Source organism: Coenobita brevimanus, chromosome 97 (assembly GCF_032717465.1).
Source record: "Coenobita brevimanus isolate Jiangsu-jjx chromosome 97, ASM3271746v2, whole genome shotgun sequence".
NCBI classification, from domain to species: Eukaryota; Metazoa; Arthropoda; class Malacostraca; order Decapoda; family Coenobitidae; genus Coenobita; species Coenobita brevimanus.
The window spans coordinates 38,110,529-38,134,799 of NC_137050.1; the positions used below are offsets into that span (position 1 = coordinate 38,110,529).

At 38.6% G+C, this 24,271-nt stretch overlaps 1 protein-coding gene, 1 non-coding gene and 2 pseudogenes across 2 annotated transcripts in view; 1 reads left to right on the forward strand and 3 right to left on the reverse strand.

Annotated features, from left to right (window-relative positions):
• LOC145413658 (uncharacterized) overlaps positions 1-24,271 on the reverse strand; it is a 365,386-nt gene that overhangs the window by 92,545 nt on the left and 248,570 nt on the right. The window lies entirely within an intron of this gene.
• Positions 228-1,802, reverse strand: LOC145413754 (NADH-ubiquinone oxidoreductase chain 5 pseudogene; annotated as a pseudogene).
• LOC145413845 (cytochrome b pseudogene) lies at positions 4,100-5,290 on the forward strand (annotated as a pseudogene).
• Positions 7,823-8,620, reverse strand: LOC145413905 (small subunit ribosomal RNA). The gene has a single exon (XR_013899783.1). It is a non-coding gene; the product is annotated as a small subunit ribosomal RNA (ribosomal RNA).

Consider the following 24,271-nt stretch of genomic DNA (forward strand, 5'->3'; position numbering starts at 1 on the left):
TATTTTTTTAGAAGCTAAGCACTTTTAGATGTATTCATCTCTTTCGCAACTTCAACGCGATATTCTACAAATAAATTATAAAAGTAAATATTAAAGAATGAGAGTATAAGGGTTAAAATAAGGAAGATTTTTATAAAAGATTTAAAGTTTCTATCACTAATTATTTGATGTAGTTTGGACGAGTTTATTAATGTTTGGAAGATTCCTTGGCCTCCTCTGATTTCGGATCATCCCTTATCGATTATTTTGGAGTAGTTTTGGCCTAGACTAAGGCTAGATTTGGATAGGTTGAAGGTGGATAGGAACGGTAGGAATCATATAGAACCTGAAAATACTACTAAAGGATAGAGATTGAGTGAGTTTAATTTGAAGTTTACGTTTATAATATTGAGCAGATAGCCCATTAGCCCTCCGAGGATTCTGACTGTTAGTACTAGGTTTTTTATAAGGGGAGAAAGGCAAATAATGTAGGATTCTGGAAAGATTAGCCAAGATAATAGTGCTCCTCTAAGAATTGCTCCTCTTCTAAGAGCTAGTATAGGTGGTTATGATGGATGATGAGTCGTCAATGTTTCTGAATCTAGCTAAGTTAAATTCTCCGGTTATAGAGTAAAAAATTAGGCGGAAGGTGTAACATACTGTTAATATGGTTGCGAAGATATAGAGAAATAGAATTACAGTATTGATTCACCTTATAAAGGCAATTTCTAGGATAAGGTCTTTTGAGTAGAATCCTGCTAGAAATGGGGTTCCACATAATGCTAGATTTGCTAGGTTTATGCATATACAGGTTAGGGGCATGGAGGTCACTAGCCTTCCTATTAGTCGAATATCTTGGTATTCTTTTACATTATGAATTATGGCTCCGGCGCATATGAATAAAAGAGCTTTGAACAGTGCATGAGTAAGAAGGTGGAAGAATGCGAGGTCTTTAAATCCTAGGGCTAGGATTCTTAATATTACTCCTAGTTGGCTGAGGGTTGATAGGGCAATAATTTTTTTTTTAAGTCGTATTCGAAATTAGCTCCTAGACCTGATATAAATATTGTTAGGGATCTGAATAATAGTAGGGTTGGTAAAGTTGTTTCTGATAATGCGGGCCTAAATCGGATGAGGAGGTAGACTCCAGCTGTAACAAGGGTTGAGGAATGAACTAAAGCTGATACTGGTGTAGGGGCTGCCATAGCAGCGGGTAGTCAAGCGGAGAATGGAATTTGAGCTCTTTTAGTTATTGCTGCTATAATAATAAGTCTTTTTATTAGTAGTGTGAAGTTGTCATCCAGGTAAAATACGTGGAAAATGAAGTTTCAGCCTCCTTCAACGAATATTAAGGCAATTCTTAAGAGAATTGCCACGTCTCCGATTCGATTGGATAGAACGGTTAGTATTCCGGCGTTTGCGGATTTCTCGTTTTGATAGTAAATTACTAGTGCATAGGATACTAATCCTAAGCCGTCTCATCCTAAAAGAATTCTAATTAAATTAGGGCTGATGATTAAAAAGATTATTGATAAAACGAAAGCTAAAACTAAGTATATTAATCGGTTTATGTTGGGGTCTCCTTCTATGTATCTTCCTCTATAAAAAAGTACTATTGCTGAGATAAATATAACGAATCCTATGAATATTAGAGATATTCAGTCGAAAATGTATGTAGCGACGATAGAGGATGAGTTGATTCTTAGAATTTCTCATTCAATAACGTAGCATGTTTTGTCAAATAAGCATAGGAGGGATATGAATAATGAGATTAGAGAGAAAAATATTAGGAAAACTATTCTTGTTAGGTATATTGAAATTTTTCAAATCATGGTTCAGGATAAGATTTTTATTTTTTAGCGCCACAAACTAACGTTTTAGTAATAAACTACCCGAACGAGCTGAGTTGAAATATAGTTAAAATATAAAAAGGTGGTAAAAGTTTGATTAGATGTTAGGTATAATCAGGTTTCTTTTTAGAATTAAGATATTTAGGGGAATTCAATGAAATCTTAAAACTAAGTATTCTCGTACTTTTCCTGAGCAACAGGAGTATAGGGATCTAGAGAATACACCGTGTTGTCTGAGTGAATAAAGATAAAGAGTATAAGCTGCTCTGAAAAAAGATAGCAATCTAATTCTTAGGGCAGTTAATTTGTTTCATCTGATGATTCTTATGATTAGATTGATTTCTCCTAGTAAATTAATGGAAGGAGGCGCGGCCATATTACTGATTCTTAGTAAGAATCATCATAGTGCTATTCTTGGCATAAAATTTAATAAGCCTTTATTAATTAGAAGGCTTCGTCTTCCGATTCGTTCATATACTATGTTTGCAAGGCAGAATAGCCCTGAAGAACATAGACCATGACCTACTATTACTACAACAGCTCCGTTTATTCCTCATCACCCAAAGGTTAAGAGCCCACAAAGTACTAATCTTATGTGGGCTACAGAAGAGTAAGCGATGAGTGATTTTATGACTACTTGTCGTAGACAGATAATACTAACGAAGAACCCTCCTAGGATTCTTAATCTAACTCATAGCCATCTTAAGTTCTTATTTATTTCGGTAAATAAAGGTAGGATTCGGATTAGGCCATAACCTCCTAGTTTTAGTAAAACTCCGGCTAGGATTATTGATCCTGCTACTGGAGCTTCAACATGTGCCTTGGGTAGTCAAAGGTGAAATAAGTATATAGGTAGTTTTATGATAAAGGCTATAATGGAGGAGACGAATCAAATAAGGGATAGGATTCTTAGGTTGATTCTTTGGTAAAGAGCTCCGATGGTGAGTGTCCCGTTTGTTTTATAGATGTAAAGTAAGGAGGCTAGGAGTGGTAGGGATGCAAATAGGGTGTAGAATAGTATATAAACTCCCGCTTGGATTCGTTCTGGTTGATATCCCCAGCCTAAGATTAGGATTAGAGTTGGGATTAGGGAAGCTTCGAAGGTAATATAAAATAGTAGGTAGTTTATAGATCTAAAAGTTAATACTAGGAAAATTAATAGAGCTAAATTGACTAATAGAAATAGTCTGGGAAAGTTTGAGGTGAATGTAATTTTTACTCTGGATATAACAATGAGTGCTATAATTCAAATGCTTAGTAGGATTAAAATGTAGCTTAAGTAGTCTGTGCCTAGTCTAAATCCTAGGTTATATATGAAAAAGTCGTGATTGTATAAAATGGCGAATAAAAACGATACAGCTAGGATTCCTGTTTGAATCAGATACCAGTCCCTTACGAATGTCATTAATATAAGAAGTATGAATAAGTATTTTAGCATTCTAATCTATTAAAGGTTCTGAAGTAGTCATTTCCGTGGGAGCGAACAATGGAGACTAGCAGAGCTAGACCTAGGGCGCCTTCGCAGGCTGCTAGGACTAAGAAAAAGAGAGAGAGAGAAATAATTCGTTTCCGACTGAGGAAAGACAGTTGGATATTAAGAAGAAGATTCCAAGCATAATGAATTCTAATCTTAGGAGAGTATTTAATAAATGTTTTCGGTTTGAAGCGAAAGCTCATAGTCCCCTGAAAATTATAGTGAATGCAATAAATAAGAACAAGTTATTTAAAGTTAACATTAGTTTTAATAGTTTAAGTAAAAACTCTGGTCTTGTAAACCAGTAATGAAATTTTTTTCTTGAAACACCAAGAGATTGGAGTGATAATGTATGGTCTTCCTTTTATTATTTTGTTTTCTTTGATTTTTATGCGTTTAATTCATCCTTTGTCAACGGGTCTTGTGCTATTAATTCAAACGGTTTTGATCTCAATTACTACTGGATTGTTTGCTAAGAGTTACTGGTTTTCGTATATTTTATTTTTGATTTTTTTGGGTGGAATATTAGTGTTGTTTATGTTGCGTCTTTGGCAGCTAATGAGCAATTTAAGGTTAGGAGAGAATTTTTTTTTATCTTTTTTTTAGCATTGATTATTAGGTTTTCTTTGATTTTTGTGGATCCTGTGATAGTGGCAAATAAAATTGGAGAGTCAACTACAACTTTTTTATCTAAGTATTCTGATATTAGAAATTCTGCTATGAATGTGAGGACTATTTATAATGAGCCTAGGGCTATGTTTACGATGTTTATTATTAGCTATTTGCTATTGACGCTGTTTGTAGTTGTTAAGGTAATAAGTTCGTCTTCTAGTCCTTTGCGGTTAATAACTTATGATAACACCGTTGCGTAAGTTTCATCCATTGTTAAAAATTGCTAATGGGGCACTAGTTGATATACCTATTCCGAGAAATATTTCTATTTTTTGGAATTTTGGGTCATTGCTTGGTTTGTGTTTGGTTGTTCAAATTGTTACTGGTCTGTTTCTTGCTATACATTATGTTGCGCATATTGATTTGGCATTTTCTAGGGTAGCTCATATCCAACGAGATGTTAATTATGGGTGATTATTGCGGACTTTGCATGCTAATGGAGCGTCTTTTTTCTTTATTTGTTTGTATCTTCACATTGGTCGGGGGATGTATTTTGGTTCTTACATGATTTTTCATGCTTGAATAGTAGGTGTTGTGATTCTTTTTTTGGTAATGGCGACGGCTTTTTTAGGTTATGTTTTACCATGAGGTCAAATGTCTTTTTGAGGTGCGACTGTGATTACTAATTTGTTTTCAGCAATTCCTTATATTGGTACTTCTTTGGTTCAGTGGATTTGAGGTGGATTTGCTGTGGAAAATGCTACTTTAACTCGTTTTTTCACTTTTCATTTTTTGTTTCCATTTGTTATTGCTGCTGCGACTTTGGTTCATATTTTGTTTCTTCACCAGGCTGGGGCGAATAATCCTTTGGGTGTTTTAAGGCAAGTGGATAAAGTTCCTTTTCATCCTTATTTCACTTTCAAGGATATTGTTGGGTTTTTGGTCATGTTAATGGCCCTTGTGCTGCTTACTTTGCTTCATCCTTATCTTTTAGGGGACCCAGACAATTTTATTCCTGCAAATCCTTTGGTAACTCCAGCTCATATTCAGCCGGAGTGGTATTTTTTATTTGCTTATGCGATTTTGCGATCTATTCCTAATAAATTGGGGGGTGTAATTGCTCTAGTGCTTTCAGTGGCAATTCTTATGATTCTTCCTTTTACTCATTTCTCGAAATTTCGGAGTCTTAGATTTTATCCGTTAAATCAAATTTTGTTTTGGTTTTTGGTTTCTACAGTTGTTTTATTAACTTGAATTGGGGCTCGTCCTGTTGAAGATCCTTACATTATTACGGACCAGGTTTTAACAATTTCTTATTTTAGGTTTTATTTGATTATGCCCCTGGCAGCAATGTGGTGAGATAAAATGTTAGATTGGTTGCTTAGTTTAAAAGAAAACAAGTGTTTTGAAAGCATTAGATAAGATTGGTTCTTAGTAATCTTAGGGAGAAGGTGTTTACCTTGTCTTTAATTCCCAAAACTAAAATTTTTATTAAACTACTCCCTAGTTAGATTATTAAAGAAAAACAAAATAGTTTAACTCCTATAAAAAAGATTAGGTAGTTAAGGGAAACTGGAAGGAATCTTTTTCAGGCTAAGTATATTAGTTTATCGTATCGTAAACGTGGTAGGGTTCCTCGAACTCAAATAAAAACGAAGGCTATAAAAACTAATTTGAAATAAAATAGTAGGCTACACGGATCGGCCCCTAAGAAAATTAATACGAATAGTATTCTTATAAATAGAATTCTTGCGTATTCAGCTATGAAAATTAAAGCAAATCCTCCTGTTTTATATTCGGTATTGAATCCTGAAACTAGTTCTGATTCGCCTTCGGCAAAATCAAATGGGGTATGGTTTGTTTCTGCTAGACAGGAGGCTAGTCATATTAAGGATAGAGGAAGTGTGAATCAAATTATTCAAATATCTTCTTGGAACCGAGTGAAAAGTTCTATATTGAATCCGCCAATTAAAAAGATGAAGGATAGAAGAATAAGAGCAAGTCTGACTTCGTATGAAATTGTTTGGGCTACGGCTCGGAGTCTTCCAAGCATTGAGTATTTACAGTTTGAAGCTCACACGGCTCTTATAGTTGAATAGACTCCCAGACTTAGACAGCATAAAAAGAATAAAACTCCTGTGTTAAAATTTACTAATCCGGTTTGATAAGGTAAAACAGCTCAAACTAGAAGAGATAAACAGCCTGAATACAGGAGATAGGTAGTAAGGTAAAAAATTGGATATAGTTGGTATTGTTTGTTCTTTGGTGAATAATTTTACAGCGTCGGCAAATGGTTGGAGTAATCCCAGGAATCCTACGATGTTGGGTCCTTTACGAATTTGAATGTAACCTAGAATTTTTCGTTCTGAAAGTGTTACAAAAGCAACTTCAATTAAAACGCAGATAATTAAGACTAGGTAGTTTACAACGATAACTGCGAACACAAAATAGTTAGCTTGAACTGTTTATAAACCTGTTTATGAGTTTCATTAAATTGAAGCACAAAATTGATTGTTTAGGTAAAAGTGATGTTCATATTTAGTAAAATTATTTTAACTACCTAATCCTTTCGTACTAAGGTAGTTTAATTTTTTTAGAAGATAGAAACCGACCTGGCTCACGCCGGTCTGAACTCAAATCATGTAAAATTTTAAAAGTCGAACAGACTTTCTTTCATAACTGCTGCATTATGTAGAAATTTTACTTCAACATCGAGGTCGCAAACTTTTCTTTCTATGGGAACTCTCAAGAAAAATGACGCTGTTATCCCTAAAGTAACTTAATCTTTTAATCTTTAGAAAGGATCAATTTATTATCAAAAATCTTTGTTTAGAAGTAAAAACCGTTAGTTTATTTATATCTTTGTTGCCCCAACAAAACATTTTTTTAGTATTTTTCCTTACACTAACAAATTGGCTTAATACTAAGTGTGATGTAAAGATTTATAGGGTCTTATCGTCTTTCTAAAATATTAAAGCCTTTTCACTTTAAAGTTAAATTCAATTTTTTATGTTAAGACAGTATATCTCTCGTTCGATCTTTCATACGAGCCTTTAATTAAAAGACTAATGATTATGCTACCTTCGCACGGTCAGAAATACCGCGGCCCTTTAATAATTCAATGGGCAGGCCAGACTGTGTAAATCTTCACAAAGACATGTTTTTGTTAAACAGGCGGAAATAATATTTGCCGAGTTCCTTAAATAAATTTTTAATATTTAAAAGATTTTATTTATAATAAAAAATATTTTAACATATAAATTTTACTAATGATTTCATAGTAGCTAAACAAGTTAAGTTGAAGTTAATTTTCTAATACTTGATAAAAAGAACCTGTAAAATTTAAAATATTTTGTTGTATTGGTTGAAAAACCTGGAAAAGATGGCTACTTTTAAGCCTACTTTTATAAGTATCTATTTATTGGTTCTATGACTTTTCATTTTGGAAGAAAAAGCTCTACCCTAATCTTCTTAGTTGCATAGCTAAATAGCTGAGCACGTAAATTAAATTTATTTCTTAGAAAACCAGATATAAAAGCTCGATTGGCATATCACCTCTAATATTAAGTTAAAAATTTTATTGCTACAAAAACTTTCTCTTAAAATTAGCTATCTTTTTTTCGGGATGATTATTTATAGATCTAATTTTGAAAACCTATTATACACAAGATACAATTTTTTATATTTACTTTTAAGAATTTTAACTGTTATTTCTACTTTCTTTCACAATACTTTTTACTTTCACTATATTTATATTTCGATAAAATCTACTATCCATAAAAATGAAAAATTAGTTTTCTTATAATGTTAACGTTCTTATAACAAAAGTAAGATTGCTGATTTCAAGATAACCTAGACCATAGGTACTCTTCTCGGTGTAAACGAGCTGCTTATTTCAAGCTCTATCTTGCTTTTCAGGTACACTTTCCAGTACACCTACTATGTTACGACTTATCTCATCTTAGGTTAATGAAAGCGACGGGCGATATGTGCACATCTGAGCTAAAATCAGGCTGTCTTATTAAAGCAAGCCTTACTTTTAAGTCCACCTTCAAAATTTGTATTCTGAAATTTGTTCGTGATAATATAAATTTTATTGTAACCCATCTTAACCTATATATTCGCTGCACCTTGATCTAATATTTTAATGTAATTATTTCAATAACTTGTTCTGTAAAAGTTATCTCAATGACGGTATACAAACTATATAACATAGGTAAGATTTTTCGTGGTTTATCGTTTAAAAGACAGGTTCCCCTAATTAGACTAAAATACCGCCAAATTCTTTGAATTTAGAGCACATAGCTGTTACTAATCAGATATAAATCTTTCTTAAAGGTATAGGAGGGTATCTAATCCTTGTTTATTTCCTTTATTTGTTAACTTATTAATTGAGAGGGGTTGATTTATTTATCTTTGAAAAATTGATTTCACCCTTTATAAAATTAAAAAAATCATTGTTTACTAGCATAAGAGTTAAATATCGATTTGTATTCACTCTCCCTTCGAGTATAACCGCGACTGCTGGCACAAGATTTAGCCGGAGATAATTCAATTTACTTTTTCCAGTTTTCACTGATATGAAAATAATACACACTGAGATCTACTAGAGCTTGAAGTTTTGAACTTGTTAGCTTGGGAGCACTGGAGTTTTCATATGTTATTAATTGAAAAGCGAATATTTAAAGCAAGAATCAAACTTATATTTACATTGGTAAAATAGACAGCGCTCGATTGTATATAGCTTTAAAGTGTGCAAAGTAAATTTTTAAATATAGTAAATTTCTTTTTAATTCTCCGTTGTTATACATATACATCAACCTAAGACTTAAACACAAAATTATACAAAATTCTAGGTAAACACTAGGAGCACCCTACAATCCATCCTAATGCTACCCCTCCGACCCACCAACCCATCCCAAACCCGACTTTAAACTCCTAGTTCCAATATATAAGAAAGCCCAGCTTGATCTTACAAGGCACTGACTCATGCGGTCATATCCTTGATGGAACGGGGTTCGGCTGCGCTTAAGAGGCTCTCACCGCATGTGCTTTCAGCACTTATGCTTATAGAGCCTCAAGAGCCTCACCTCAAGATTGCCCTCATAATTTTTATTCTAAAATGGGTCTAATGCCACTCGTTAACTCAGTATATTCGGGAGGTCTGAGTCAAGTCTGTCTCATGAATATATAGTGGCCCTTTATTTAGCAGATTAGTATATTGGAAAGCCTGGTTTGATCTTACTTGATTTTTTCTTTTGGTTAAAATAAAGCGTTGTATTACTATAATTTTTTACAGTGTATTTGATCAAGAAGGAAAGCGAATTCAAAAATTTTTCTAAAAAAAAATTGTTCTAGCAAGAGGTGGAGGTGGAATAAAAAAATAAAATATTTTATGGAGCTTAAATTTTTTTCTAGATCGGAATTGCTATAAAGTTTTTGTTGTTAGTTTGACTATAATCTGAAAAAGAGACTAGATTTGGTGAAGTAAAATTTAGTTTTCCAATACACTAATCTGCTAAATAAAGGGCCACTATATATTCATGAGAGACTTGACTCAGACCTCCCGGATATACTGAGCTAATGAGTGGCATTAGACCCATTTTAGAATAAAAATTATGGGGCCGATCTTGAGGTGAGGCTCCTGAGGACCCTGGGAACACTGCCGTTGAGAGCATGTGTGAAAAGGTACTCAGGTACAGCCGAACCCCGTTCCATCAAGGATATGGCCGCATGAAGCTCTTCCAGATAAGAACTTAGCCTTACTCGATGTGTATGTTTATTTGACCCTAGATTTTATATATGTTATATTTAGATAAGCAGGACTGATAGTGGAGTGTTCTTGGCCCAGCTCTTTTACAGTTGTATATGGCTGTCGCTCTACATTGTCTTTATTTTCCTGTATAAGCTAGTACATAAGGCGATTTGATATATATAACTATAACAAGGTGAAATTTGAAGGTGTGTTTATTATGTTAAGAATTTTACTTTTTATGAAAAATTCTAGTGGGGGGGGGGGAGACTGTATGTTGGGAGTTGGTAAACTTTCCAATAATGGAGCTAATAATTTTGTGTAAGATATATCAATATATGCATTCTGACTGACAATTGTAAGCATTTAAATAAATGGTGAGCACCAAAACATTTTTTTCATTATTTTTTTGTGAGAGGCTTGACGGAAAACTGAAGGGGGGCTACGAGGATGTTAAGATTCCCACAAGTGGGGAATGAAGGGAAAAAGTTTGAGAAAAACTGGATTAGGGTAATGCAAGGACGACGGGATTCAAACTTAAGAACACTCCGTCAAAGTCAAGGACCATCGCAGGGTCACCTAAAACATTTTTTTCCGACCTGAACTAAAGTTGGTGAAAAGTATGAGAGTCAGTTGGGAGCGAGATAGGCTGATCCTCTGAACAATATCAAAAGTCAAGGTCACAGGCCATATGACTTCAGAAGATGATTTTAACCAGGGTCACATATATTATCGTATCTAGTCCGAAGAAGCCAATGAATGAAAAATTTTTGCTTGCAGGAAGTACCACCCCGTTCACAAGACAGCTTCAAGACACAATATTCCAAGTTAAGCGGCCACAATTTCAAGTAAAAAATTTATCGTGCTCTTGTGAAATATGTTAACGTCATACTATCCCTTCATGCATAACAAACAGAACATAACTACTGTACAGGCTGTCCTCCATGATTTTCAAGAATTTCACGTAATTTTAAGGCTCTCCATGAAAATTTTTCAAGATAATTGCCGACTTTTTGCGTTAATATCATATGGCAGTTCATCATGCAAAATCTAGATACATGGCAATACTGTGGTCTGTTAGATTAAACTGGAAACAATACATAAGTAAATACTGGATACAGAAAGAACACACACACACACACACACACACACACACACACACACACACACACACACACACACACACACACAAATAAAATAAATAAATCTACCTATCCATCTATCTGTCTGTCTGTCTGTCTGTCTGTCTGTCTGTCTCTCTATACGAAGTGGAGGAGCGATTGGGTAAATATGATTTGAGCAGATGGGGGACGTGGAAGGTGTGTGCAAGATATTCACAGAAGAAATCTGTGCAGCATGTGAGGTGGTGTGTGCGGTGAAGAGAAAACGAAAGGGGATCCCAGGAACAGCATGGTGAATGAAAAGGTGGGAAAGGCTGTGGCGCAAAAGAAGAACGCATATAGTGAGTGGATGAGAAGCAGGGGGGTGGACGAAGTTGAAAGACGGAGGAGAGAGTTATATGTAGAGACGAAAAGAGAGGTGAAAAGATTAGTATGAGAGAGTAAGAAGAAAGTGGATGAGAAATTCGGAAGCAATTTGAGTGTAAAGTGGAGAGAGCGGTAAAGAGAGTTAGACAGGGGAGTGAAAGATAAAAATGGTAAACTACTAGTGGAGAAAGGAGAAAAGATGAGCAGATGGTGAGAACATTTTAAGGAATTGTTGAACACAGAGAATGAAAGTAATGCGAGTATGACTGGCTGGGGAATGTCTGGGAGAAGGGAGGTAAGAAGAGAGGAAGAAATCAGTAGGATGGATGTAGTGGAAACATTGAAAGTCAAAATGAAGAAAGGCCCAGGAATTGATGAAGTGTGTGGTAAAATGTTGAGGTATGGGGGAGAGACAGTAGTAGCATGGATATGGCAGAGGTGTAGATTGGCCTGGGAGGAAGGTTGAGTCCTGGAGGATTGGAAGTCAGGTATAATTATTCCCTTGTACAAAGGAAAGGGGAACAAAGAAGTGTGTGTGGTAATCAGAGGGGCAGTTGTCTTCTTTGTGTAACAGGAAAAGTATGTGGTAGGATACTTTTTGACAGAGTTGGGGAAATGACAGATGAATTAGTTGGATAAGTACAGAGAGGTTTTAGGAAGGGAAGAGGTTATGTAGATCGGATATTCATTCTTAGGATTTTAGTGGAAAAGATTCTAGAGAAGGGAAAGAAGTTGTATGAGGAGTTCATGGATTTGGAGAAAGTATATGATGGGGTGGATAGACAGGGAATGTGGAAGTTATTTAAAATATATGGAGTAAATGGGAAGCTGCTGAGTGCTGTGAAGAGTATGTATGAGGGGGCTAAGGCTGCAGTGCATGTGGATAGTGAACGAAGTGAATTTTTCTGTTTGAATGTTGGATTAAAACAGGGATGTGTCATGTCCCCATGGCTGTTAAATATGTGTATCGTTAGGGTTATAAAAGAGGTACAGGGTAGGGCAGTACATGTTGGAGCGACCCCAATGAGAAGAGGCAGTGTTTGGAAACTCCTTGTACTGTTGTTTGCAGATGATACTGTATTGTTAAGACGAAGGGGACTGCAAGGCTTGGCAAATGAATTTGGGAAAGTGAGTAAGAAACAGAATCTAAAGATGAATGTAGGGAAGAGTAAAGATATGGTCTTCGAGAGTAATGAAGCCACTGAATGTACAGTGAGGCCGAATGAGGAGGAAATTGAAAATGTGAGTGCGTTTAAGTACATGGGTAGTGTGATAAAGGATGGAAGTTAAGGATGGGAGTTTAGAGGGTGAAGTGCTTGAAAGGGTACAAGAGGAGAGAAGGTTTTTGGTTCTTTGAAAACAGTGATAAGGAAGAGGGAATTGAGCATGGAAGTAAAAAAGTCGCTGCATGACAGTATTGTGATACCAATCCTAAAGTATGGAAGTGAAGCTTGGACCTTGTTGGAAGGACACTAGTCAAGAGTGAGAGCTGATCCATGCTTTCCTGTATTCTTCTTCCTTCCGTTGCATACAACATTTCATACACCCTCCTTTGCCCTCTCATTCTCACCTACTCCAACACATACACCCAATCCATACCCCACTCTCTCACATTCTCATCTCACCGTTTGGTCTCAATCAATTCACATTTGTCCAATTATGCATCCTCAAGCACCTGGAGAATTCCCTTCTCTCTGCCTTTCACTACATCATTCACGCCCCTCGCATTGCATGTTCACATCCACAACATATCCTTTGTTAGGTCCTTGGCTGTCACCTGTAGGTCTGTCCGGGTCCGTGGCATTTTTTTTTTTATCTTCTATCTTTAGTTGTTTTCCGGGGAGGGGCACTAACCCTCTGCCAACCCATTTCTTGACACGTAGGGAACACACATGGTTTGATTATATGGTTACCACCCTGCATATCAAACGATTTCCTGGCTTACAGGACATCATTTGGCTTCTCACTTAATGCAGAGTCACCCTGGAGTAGCACTGCATTGAATGAGGGGATGATGGGCCTCCCCACCTACCACTAAGTTAGGTCAATTGTTGAATATAGAGAACGAAAATAGTGCAAGTATTAGTGGTTAAGGACGGCTGCGAGAAGAAAGGCGAGTAGAAAGGAAGATCTGTATAGGATGGAAATACTAGAAGCAATGATGAAAGTGAAAACTGGGAATGCCCCAAGAATTGATCATTTGGTGAAATCTTGAAATATGGGGAAGAGAGTGATAAAATGGATGTGAAAGATACGTAAATTGAACTGTTTGGAAGGTAGGGTCCCAGAGGGCTATTAATCACGTATAGTTTCCTCTATACATAGAAATAAAGTATAAGTATGTGACAGTCATAGTAATATTTGTCTTCCCAGTTAAACAGGAAAAATATATGGCATGATACTTCTTGATAGAGTTTGGGAAAATAACCGGGAAATTAGTTGAAGAACAAAGGGGGGGGGGGAAGTTAGGAAGAGAAGTTTCTGTGTAGATCAGATATTCATTCTAAGATGTTTAATGGTAAAGTATCTGGGGAAAGAAAAGAAGGTAAAGAAGAAGGTAAAAAAAGTTATTGCTGCCTTAATGGATTTGGAGAACACATATGACAAAGCAGATAAACAAGGAATGTGGAGGTGCTAGAAATATATGGAGTAGATGGAAAGTTGCTGAATACTTTGAAAAGTATGTATGAGGGTAGTAGGGCAGCAGTCCATGTAATTAGTGAACCAAGCGAGTTCTTTTATCTGAATATTAGATTGATATAGGAATGTGTCATGTCTCTGTAGTTAATCAGTTTATATTTGGAAGGAAATATAAAGAAACAAGGTAGGACAGTAGATGATGGAGTGTCTCTAATGAAAGAGGGTAGGGTTTGGAGACTTCCCTTTACTGTTTGTCGCTAACAACACTGTAATGGTGGTGAAGATGTATGTGAGCCGGACGGTCTGGAGGATGAGTTTGTGGGTGTATAAAGAAACGGAATCTAAAGGTATATATAGATAAATGTAAGTTGTCTTTGAGAGAAATAAAGATACGTATTGCACAGTGAGACTGGAATGGGAGGAAATGGAGAATGTGAGAGACACTGTGATGAATAAGGATGGAAGCTTAGAGTACAGCAGGGAAGAAAGGTGCTGAGTCACTGAAAGCAATGATAAAGAATAGAGAAGTGAGCATGGAAATAATAAAAGTCGCTACATGACAGTATTGTGATAGCCGCTCTAAACAGAGGCGAAGCTTGGACTGTGTTGGAAGAACACAGCACAAGAGTGAGAGTAGTGGAAATGAGTTATGTGAGAGGAACACATGAATTTGCATGAAGAGACAAGCAGACGAATGATGATGCAAAGGAGCGTTATGCTACCGATGTGTATGTGTTTAAAAAAGAGGAAAAACACTTTGAAATGTTAGGCGGTGTGGAGAAGATGGAGAATGGGAGAATGACTAGTAGAGTGTACTGTACATATATGTGAATAAGGTGGAGGGGGGAGAGGGGAGGGGGACACCAAGGAAGAGGTGGAGAGATGGAGTGGAGATATATGAAAGAGGGGTGTGTGAGTTAGAGGGAGGACAGCTAAATGGCAGGGGACAGGACGACGTGGAGGAGATATGTTTGTGGCCACCTTTATAGAGATTAAGATGGTTGGCTATGTAAGGTTAAATGGAAATATTTCCAAAAGTTTTTATTTCTTTCTCTAATTTAGCCTAAATTCAGCAACAGAAATCCTGGGTATCCTAATGTCAAACAACGCAAGAGGAAGTATTGCATCATTGGAAGTGGAGTCGTTATTTACAAATGTCCCTGTCGACCATATGATCGGATACATCCTCAGTGTGTATACCATGATGACTTCACCCCTAATCTTAACATCCCTGAATCAGTACTACGTGGCCTGCTCGAGTGCTTTACTAAGGAAGCTCCCTTCATCTGTCCCCGAAGGAATAAATACCACCAGATATATGGTGTAGTTATGGGTTCTCCTCTGGGAGTGCTGCTAGCAAACTTTTTTATAGAATGCATCGAGGAGGAAGTGTTCTGCAAGACAGAGAAACAAAACATCAACCGCAGGTATATCGCGGATATCTTAAGAGTTGCAGCGAGGAACACATTGAACGCCTTAGGTTCCGCCTGAAAGATATCTCCGGACTTATTTTCACCACAGATAATAGTGTTGATGGAACGATGCCATTTCTCGGTGTTCTTGTAAAGCAAGATGAATACTCTTTTCACACAGATGTCTACGTGAAGGCAACAATCTCTGGCCACTGCCTACACGGTGATGATGAGTGCCCACAGAGATATAAGGACACAACCATAAGTGCTTACATCCGAAGAGCACTTACTCAGTACAGTTCTTGGCAACAAGTACACAAAGAAATCGAATGTTCCACACAAGTATTAAACAACAATGGCTTCATTAATAAGGACGTGAGCCGACAAACAAGGAAAATCGTCGATGACTGGTACAATATGAATAATGACAGAAACCATAAGAAGGAGGGTGACATCAATCTTTACTACATAGCCACTTTCTAAACAGCCTACAAGGAAGAAGAAGAAAGAATAATAAAACAAACAGTAAAGGGAAATGCGAAGCCATTAAACCCCGAAAAGAGATTTAAGCTGGTAATATGCAACAAGAGTAAAAAGATCAGTCAACTGCAACTAAGGAACAGCCTCCGCCAGAGGAGAGACATACATCGGAGAATCCATGTTGTATACACGTTTACTTGTCAACGTGGAACCGCGAAGCGCCCCCCCTCCCTTGGCCTATGAGGGCATGACGACTATGAAATTGTCTCGACACCTCAGTTACAACCTTACAGCTGGAGCACCTAAAAACCACATTAAACAGGAACACGGATTTTTTTTTTTTTTATGCTAGGGAGAAGGAACCAAAGGCCAACGAGCCTGCAGAAACTGTTCCAAGAGAAAAAAAAAATACTAGAGAGAGCTTAATTCAAGATCCGATCATTTCGAGATGCCTGGACACACTGCGTTTGCAGGACTGGAGATCACAGCTAGCAGGAAATACAGACAGAGGGAGACAGTTCCAGAGTTGACCTGTTGCATAAATGAAGGACTGGGAGTAACGGTTAACTCTTGCATTAGAGAGTTGGACAGAAAAGAGATGAGAGTTTGGTGCTAGACGGGTGCTACGCGCCCGTCGTAAAGTGGAGGAAGGCAAGCAGACAATTCAGAGCAGCAGTGACCATTGAAGTAGCGATAGAAAAGAGATAATGATGCAACAGTGCGGTGAAGAGACAGAGGTTGAAGGGCGCTTGTAAGAGGAGGAGAGTTAATGAGACAAAAAGCCTTTGACTCCACCCTGTTGAGAAGAGCTATATGTGGGGAATCTCCCCACACATGAGAGTCGTACTCTACACAGGGGCGGAAAAAACCCGTGTACAGAATCAACAATTGTGCAGGGGTAAAGAGGGAACGGAGTCAGCTTAGCACACCCAATCTCTTGGAAGCAGATTTTACAAGAGATGTAATGTGATCTTGCCAAGATAAGTCCCAATGAATGAAACCCCAGGCATGCTCAAGGATAATGCAGGATTAAGCTGAATATTATTAAACATTAGTGGGTACACCTGTGGAAGATTTTGTCAGGTAGATAGATGTAAGAACTGAGTTTTTGATGCGTTAAAAACAACAAGGTTATTTTTACACCAGTGAGAGATACGAGCCAAGTCAGACATTAGGCGTGCCATAGCCTCATCCCTTGTTTGTTGAAGTAACTGCTGAGATGAACATTGCGGAAACCGAATGGAAAGGTGAAGGGTGGAGTCATCAGCGTACAAGTGGATAGGGTTAGGTGTACAGCTTAGGTCATTGATGAATAAAAGGGATAGAGATGGTGATAGGACAGAGCCCTGAGGAACACCAGTATTGATAGATCTAGGAGAAGAACGATGGCTGTCTACAACAGAGGCCATAGAACGACCAGAAAGGAAGCTATAGATGAAGGCACAGATAGAAGGATAGAAACCTTAAGAGAACAGTTTGGAAATTAAAGATTTATGCCAGAGTCAATCGAAAGCCTTTGAGATGTCAAGTGCAATGGCAAAGCTTTCGCCAAAGTCCCGAAAGGAGGATGACCAGGAGTCTGAAAGGTAGGTGAGAAGATCGCCAGTGGAGCGTCCCTGATGGAACCCATACTGACGATCAGAAAGGTTTTGATAGGATAGATGCTTTAAAAATTTTCCATTAAGAATTGACTTGAAAACTTTTGAGATACAGGATGTTAAAACATTTGGGCGATAGTTGGAGGATTGGGAATGGTCACCCTTCTTTGGGACTGGCTGAATAAGAGCAAACTTCTAGCAAAAAGGAAAGGTACTAGTTGATAGACAAAGGCGAAAGAGTTTGCCTGGGCAGGGTGTAAGCACAGAAGCACAGTTCTTGAGGACAACAGGAGGGAGAGGCCTGCGATGGCAGAAAATACACCAGCTGAAGAAATTTTAATGTCAGCCATGAGGAAGTCAGAGGGGGGAAGTGATGGAGGAACAGCACCGGAATCATCTAAGGTGGAATTGGTGGAGGAAGTCTGAGTGAAGAGATCCGCTTTATCAGTAGAAGAAATAGCTACAGAACCATCAGAGTAGAAAAGAGGAGGGAAGGATGATGAGGTAAAGTTGTTGGAAAGGTTTTTGGCAAGGTGCCAGAAGGAGCGGTAAGAACTAGAGTTGGAGAGTTGAGAGCATTTTGTACGGATGAAATTATTTTTAGCTGAGCGAAGAACAGACCTAGGACGATTCCGGGCAGAAGCGTAAAAAAGATGTGATTCATGGGTTGGTTGGGTCCGGTACCTTTTATAGGCCCTTTCCTTGTTGCGCACAGCATTAGAACAAGCATGATTAAATCAAGGCTTTCTTGCATTAGTCAAAGGATATGAGAACGGAATGTAGGCATCCATTCCCGAGAGAAAAACCTCCGTAATGCGCAAGGCACACTCAGATGGCTCCCGGCCATGGAAGCAGTAATCATTCCAGGGAAAATCAAAGAAGTACTGCCTGTGGGCCTCCCAATCTGGAGCTCCATAGTGTTACATACGACGTTTCTTTGGAGGGTCCACAGGCCGTACTGGAGCGATAGGACAGGTTAAGGTAATAAGGTTGTGATCAGAGGAGCCCAACGGAGAGAAAAGATTAACAGTGTAAGCAGAAGGATTAGTTGTAAGGAAGACGTCAAGTATATTGGAGCTCTCTCCAAGGCTGTCAGAGATATGGGTAGGGTGCTCTATAAGCTGCTCTAGGTCATTAAGGATAGAAAAGATGTAGGCTTGTTCACCAGGTGGATCAGTGAAAGGAAAGGAGAGCCAAAGGTGGTGGGGAACACTGAAATCTCCAAGAATGGAGATTTCAGAGAAAGGAGAAATGGATAGAAATTGTTCCATCGTAGAAGTAATATAGTCAAAGATTTCTTGATAGTCAGTTGAATTAGCGGATAATTAAACAGTGCAGATATCTTTAGTCAGAGAATGACAGGAAAGCCGAAGCCAGAGTGTAGAGAATTCAGAAGAATCGAGTTCAGGAACACGAGAGCAAGATAAGTCGTTGCATATATATATATATATATATATATATATATATATATATATATATATATATAAATATATATATATATATATATATATATATATATATATATATATATATATATATATATATATATATATATATATATATATATATATATATATATATATATATATATATACAACAACCACTTTTGGCTTTCAAATGGGTATAGAGAAAGTAGGAGGATACAGAAAAGGGTTTGCTGTCAGTTACCTTAGCTGAGTCTCAGTTAGGAAAAGAAGCTGCGGTTTAGAGGAGGAGAGGTGGTGCTCAACAGAGCGAAAGTTAGAGGAAATGCCGCGAATGTTGCAGAAATGAACTGAGTCAGACAGTGGCTCCAGGCAGCTCGAGTCGTCACCGGGAGAGGGGCTAAAGGGAGGGTCATTTATGGTTCCTCCCCCCCCTGGGGACTCCGAGGCTACGCGTTGTGAGAAAGCCATGATTTTTTGAATTTTGGAAAAGGAAGTGTAGTGTGTACTGTGCATGTAGTCTGGTGTTGATAGAGAAACTTGTATTGGAGAGCATGCTGGCCTACTCTTTGTGTTACTGAGACACTGAAAGAGTTCAGCAAAGGGGGATGGTCGGGATCAAGTCCCGAGGGCTAATGAAATGGGAGCTCCAGCTCTCCCTGTCATCTGCTTTCCATCCACCTTGGGAGTACTGCCCCTTCTCGACTGGTGCTACAGTCTACTCTGCGCAATTGTCCTTACAAGGATAATATTGAAAGGTAATACAGAAATTTTTACTACTTACGAAGATGTACAACGCTTCCCTTTACTAGAAGCACTGGATATCAAAGAACTAAACCTTATATTCAGTATACAAGTGGATGATCTACAAGGCCTCCCAAGCTTATGGCGGGCCACACTCCAAATATAACAACCAATCAGGATTGAGTACACACAGCTGTCCGATCCAGGACATGGATTAAACAGCTCTCACCTCACCTACTCAGTGCATTCTCACCTCAGTCATGGAGGGAGAAACATCTGTATACTAAGGTTACTGAATAGACCCGAAAATGCGATCTAGAAAGAAATGAAATAAGCGGAACAAACTACGGCGAAATCATACACAACCTACCATACGTATATACTGTACATATATATATATATATATATATATATATATATATATATTAGAGCGTTTCAAAATTTTGAATGTTGTGCTCTTTGAACGCACACATGCTAAATGAGTACCATTTCACGAGCAATGACTTCACGCAAAACATGAGCACAACTACCCGTTGCTTTCCCGCTCTGCAAGGAGTGCAGTTTTTGTCCCTTATGAGAAATTATTCTTTTTCTCGCTAACGTCAGTGCTTGTTCTTTTCTTCCCCAGGATGATGGCGAAAACCAGGACGAACTGTGAACTGTGGTTGGTGGGAGAGGTGCTGCATGCAAGTTTTTCTGGCAAACAACTTCTGACTAACAGTGATGTCCTGAAGCGGTTCTCTTATGACGTCGCGGTGGAAAAGAGGGATGTGTCTGGAGTCTACAGGCCTGTGGCGAACGATGTTATCACCGTCTGGAAGAATGCCTCCCTAGATGCTTTCCACAAGCCTTACCTCGTCTCGCAGCTCAAGAACTTTACAAGAAGCAAAGGGATTGTCCAGGAGCCAAACTCGACAAAGTCCTTCTCAAGAGCAAAATGAAGCCGACTCTGTCACCAGCTGGAAGAGGCTCTTTAATTTGGCTCACACAGAGGCGAAGACGAAGACGAAAATACAGAAGGATAAGGACTTCCTCAACGATCAAAGGACTGCTCGTAAGATCCTGATGGGCCCAGAGGACAAGAAGTGTCCAAGGAAGGCGAAGGCCCGAGAGAAGAGCATGGAGAGGATGGGGCAGCATAGCAGGAAATCAAGGCAGTTGACCGAGTTGTGACTATGTACCAGAGTGAGAACTCCAGTTTGGGAGGTAGTGAAGAGTCTTTGGATGATGAAGTGGTTTATGGAACATACGCATCATCAGCACTGTCGTCAAAGACGCAGTAGCTTGACCCAAGTGTCTTCGTCCAGGACAAAAAGTTCTTAGGAGCTCTATACCACACTGGAATATCCACGCGAGAGGCCATGCACATCGTGGCACCTCTACTCTCAGCTTGGGGTGGTGGAAATTGAAGAGCTGACTCTCTCGGCCTCCTCTGTCTACAGATTTCGGGGGTCAACATGGCAGCAGATGGGGGACGACATTAAAGTTAGTTTTTACCCGAAGACCCCCTTGATCATCCACTTCAATGGCAAGCTTCTTCTGATCTCGGGTGGGGGAATGGCCAAACGACTGCCCATCGTTGTGACCAGAGCAGGTCAAATAAAAAAGTTACTGGCTACCCTGAAATTGAGTTCTGGGAAGAGACAGGCGATAGGAAGAGCAGTATTAGATGTCCTAAAGCAGTGTTCACAAGCAGAAGACTGTGTGACTGGCCTTTGTTTTGATACTACAGCAACCAATACGGATGTCCAGAGCAGGGCTTCCACCATCGTTTAGAACGCCATTGGGAAACCGATCGTGTTCATGGCATGCCACCACCACATGCACGAGCTTCTCTTCGCCAGGGTCACTGACACATTCTTCTCCTCCTCTGGCCTGAAAATCCCCCTGTTCTGTCAGTTTAAGGATCACTGGAATATCATTGATCAGCAGGTTCTCAAAACATACAAAGCTCAGGCCGATCAGTCCGATTAACAGTCTGTAGATCAATGGATCTCAAAGCACCGAGATGAGCTGGCTTCCTTCATTGTCACCAAATCCAGGAGGCCCACGACCGCAATGATTACGGGGAATACCTCGAACTTGCACTCAGCTTGCTTGGTTATCCACTCCCCAAAACGAGGAAGCGATCTGACAGTGGATTCCGCTGTCCAGTAATGTACAGCAGGGCCAGATGGCTGGGGCGAGGGATCTACTCGCTGAAGATTTACCCATTCTGAGACCAGTTCCTTCTCACCCCTCATGAGAAATGAACCCTGAAGCAGATTAATATCTTCTCGGTCACGGTGTATTTTCGAGCTTGGTACTCATCACCTGTCACGAGTCGGCTAGTGACATTGGCTTTTGTGGGAAACCGCGAACTCAAGTGGAATCCCAGTTTATCGTTCAGTTAACTGCTCATTCGGACGGAAGCTTTGTCAAATCAATTTTCCATTGTCATACGTGATCGTCTTTGTGTGAGACATTAACGCTTCCGCTGAGCGATTTGTTTTGGGCGCGTTTTGCTCACTCGACCGTTAAAAAATGCGGCCTATAACTTCTCTTTCTTTCCCACGAGAGACTCAAGCCAGTGTTTGCTCTGACGGAGAAAGGTTCTGTGCTCCAGAAGTGAGAAGTCAGCCCATGCTCTACTAGACTACAGTTTCCCAGGCTCCCACCTTAGTTGGTGATACACAGCATTCATTGACCAGTATTTCTTTTCGTTTTCCTAGTTTAAGAGTTTAGTTAAGGTGTTTTTCCTAGGCGTAAGAACTTAGCTCGAGTGAGTGAGTGAGTGCAATCTCATTAATTTGATTTGAAATGTAACGTTAAATTTATTTTGTAATCAATAAATTTAACTTCTTTCTCTTGAGCTTAATGTAAGTAAAGTCGTGTTTTATTCTCCATAATTAAGCTTATTTCCCATATAGCTCCTAGCTTGCATAAACGTTTGCCATTCATAACTGGTACTTAGGCCAGTCTTGTGTATTAAGCTTAAAATCCGTTGTGCCTCCTAGGAGTTAAGCACCAGCAAGAACCTGATACTATTATTAGTATTAGTTATTTATTGTCAGGGGTGAAGTAACTTTCTCCAGAGGCTAACAGTAACAGCAATTGAGTAATTAGTCTCTGCTGTGTACTGTTGAGGAAGTTTATAAATTCTCGTTCTTAGAGAATCGTGCGAAGCAAGTCAGCGTAAAGTAATTGTTGCTTGATTTAGTAAGACAATCATTGTCCCTGCTCTGCAATATTATTGAATATTATTATCAATTAAATAATATAAGCATTTTTATTTAAAAACCCTGTGACATCACCAGTTGGTATCGATACACCCGAAAATGATCTGGCTATCCTAAACTCACTACAGATCTACAAGAATCAGGTAGAGGAAGTGGGTGGCACAGTGCTCAAAAAACTTCAGATCCATGGCTGGTACCTGAGTGAGGATCTCGCGGGCTTTGGCCTTTCCTCGAACTTCATGCCTGAGGACGAAACAGCTCAGATGCTCTTCAACCTTCATCAGAAGCCTCCATGCAAGGTGAATGCAAGCAAGGTGGATCCTCGAATGTTGCGAGACCCCCCGGACTTGAATATTCCTGATTTCAAGATCCAAACACAAAACTTCTTCAAGTGTTTGAAGATCAGAGTTCATAGGGAGCTCGAAGACATCGAGGAGCACCGAAGCCGGGTCATGGCAGTCAGCGTGCGTTCAATGCAGAGTCAAGCTGACAACTGACTTAAGTGAGAAGCTCACATGGAGCAAGAAGGATAGACAGCTGACCCTCCAAACCATCGTCAAGGGGGTTCCTCATCCCCAGAAGTCCATATGTGTCTAAACATCATGTGTCCTGCTGTGAGTCTTGGTCGTTTTGTCAGAATATGTCTTCATTTTCTTGGTTGCCCTCATGAGCCATTAGTGTAAGACAAGATGCAGTCTGCAAGGTGATTTTTTTCATTCTAATAAAAACAGACTTCGTCTGTTTGCTTTTCTTTTAGAACAGAAACAAATTAACGGGTGTGCGTTCATCCAAGTCCAGTTTAAAAAATCATCTATGATCATGGAATGCCCTAATATATATATATATATATATATATATATATATATATATATATATATATATATATATATATATATATATATATGTATATACATAGATAAAGATCTATCTATCTATATCTATCTATCTATCTATATATATATATATATATATATATATATATATATATATATATATATACTGTATATAGGGTGGTTCTTATTACTAAAGGGGGTAAATTAATTCTGGAATATTTTGTTTACCGGAAGTGTATATTGTGAGTTTAGGTGTAAAACTCTTGAGTTTTTTTTTTTTTTTTCTATTTTCAGGGATTTGCATTTTGAGTTATGATTAGGCACTTATTTACTATGACTGAAATGAAATTGTCAATGCCAGTAATGAAAAGCAGGAGCTTTTTGCGACCATTTCTGTCTGTGGACAATATCTAACAATGTATACTATCGACAGGCACAGTATCCGCCAAGATCAAATCAAGAGTCGGAGGGAATCTGCAGAATGGCTGTAGATATAATTCCATCAAACTGTGCCACATGTAGTGCACTGGGATGGAAAACTAATTCCCGATGTAACAGGAGCAAAGGTCACTGAACGCCTCCCAATTCTGGTGATGGAGTTTCAGAGCTTCTTAATGAACCTAGTTTGGAATCAGGGACAGGAAAGGCAATAGCCAATGTCATCACTGAAACCTTGAATGACTGCAGTATATCTGAACGTATGGTACGAAAGGAGTTCGACACCACTGCCAGCAATACCGGATTGTGGGCAGTGGCGTGCACTCTTAT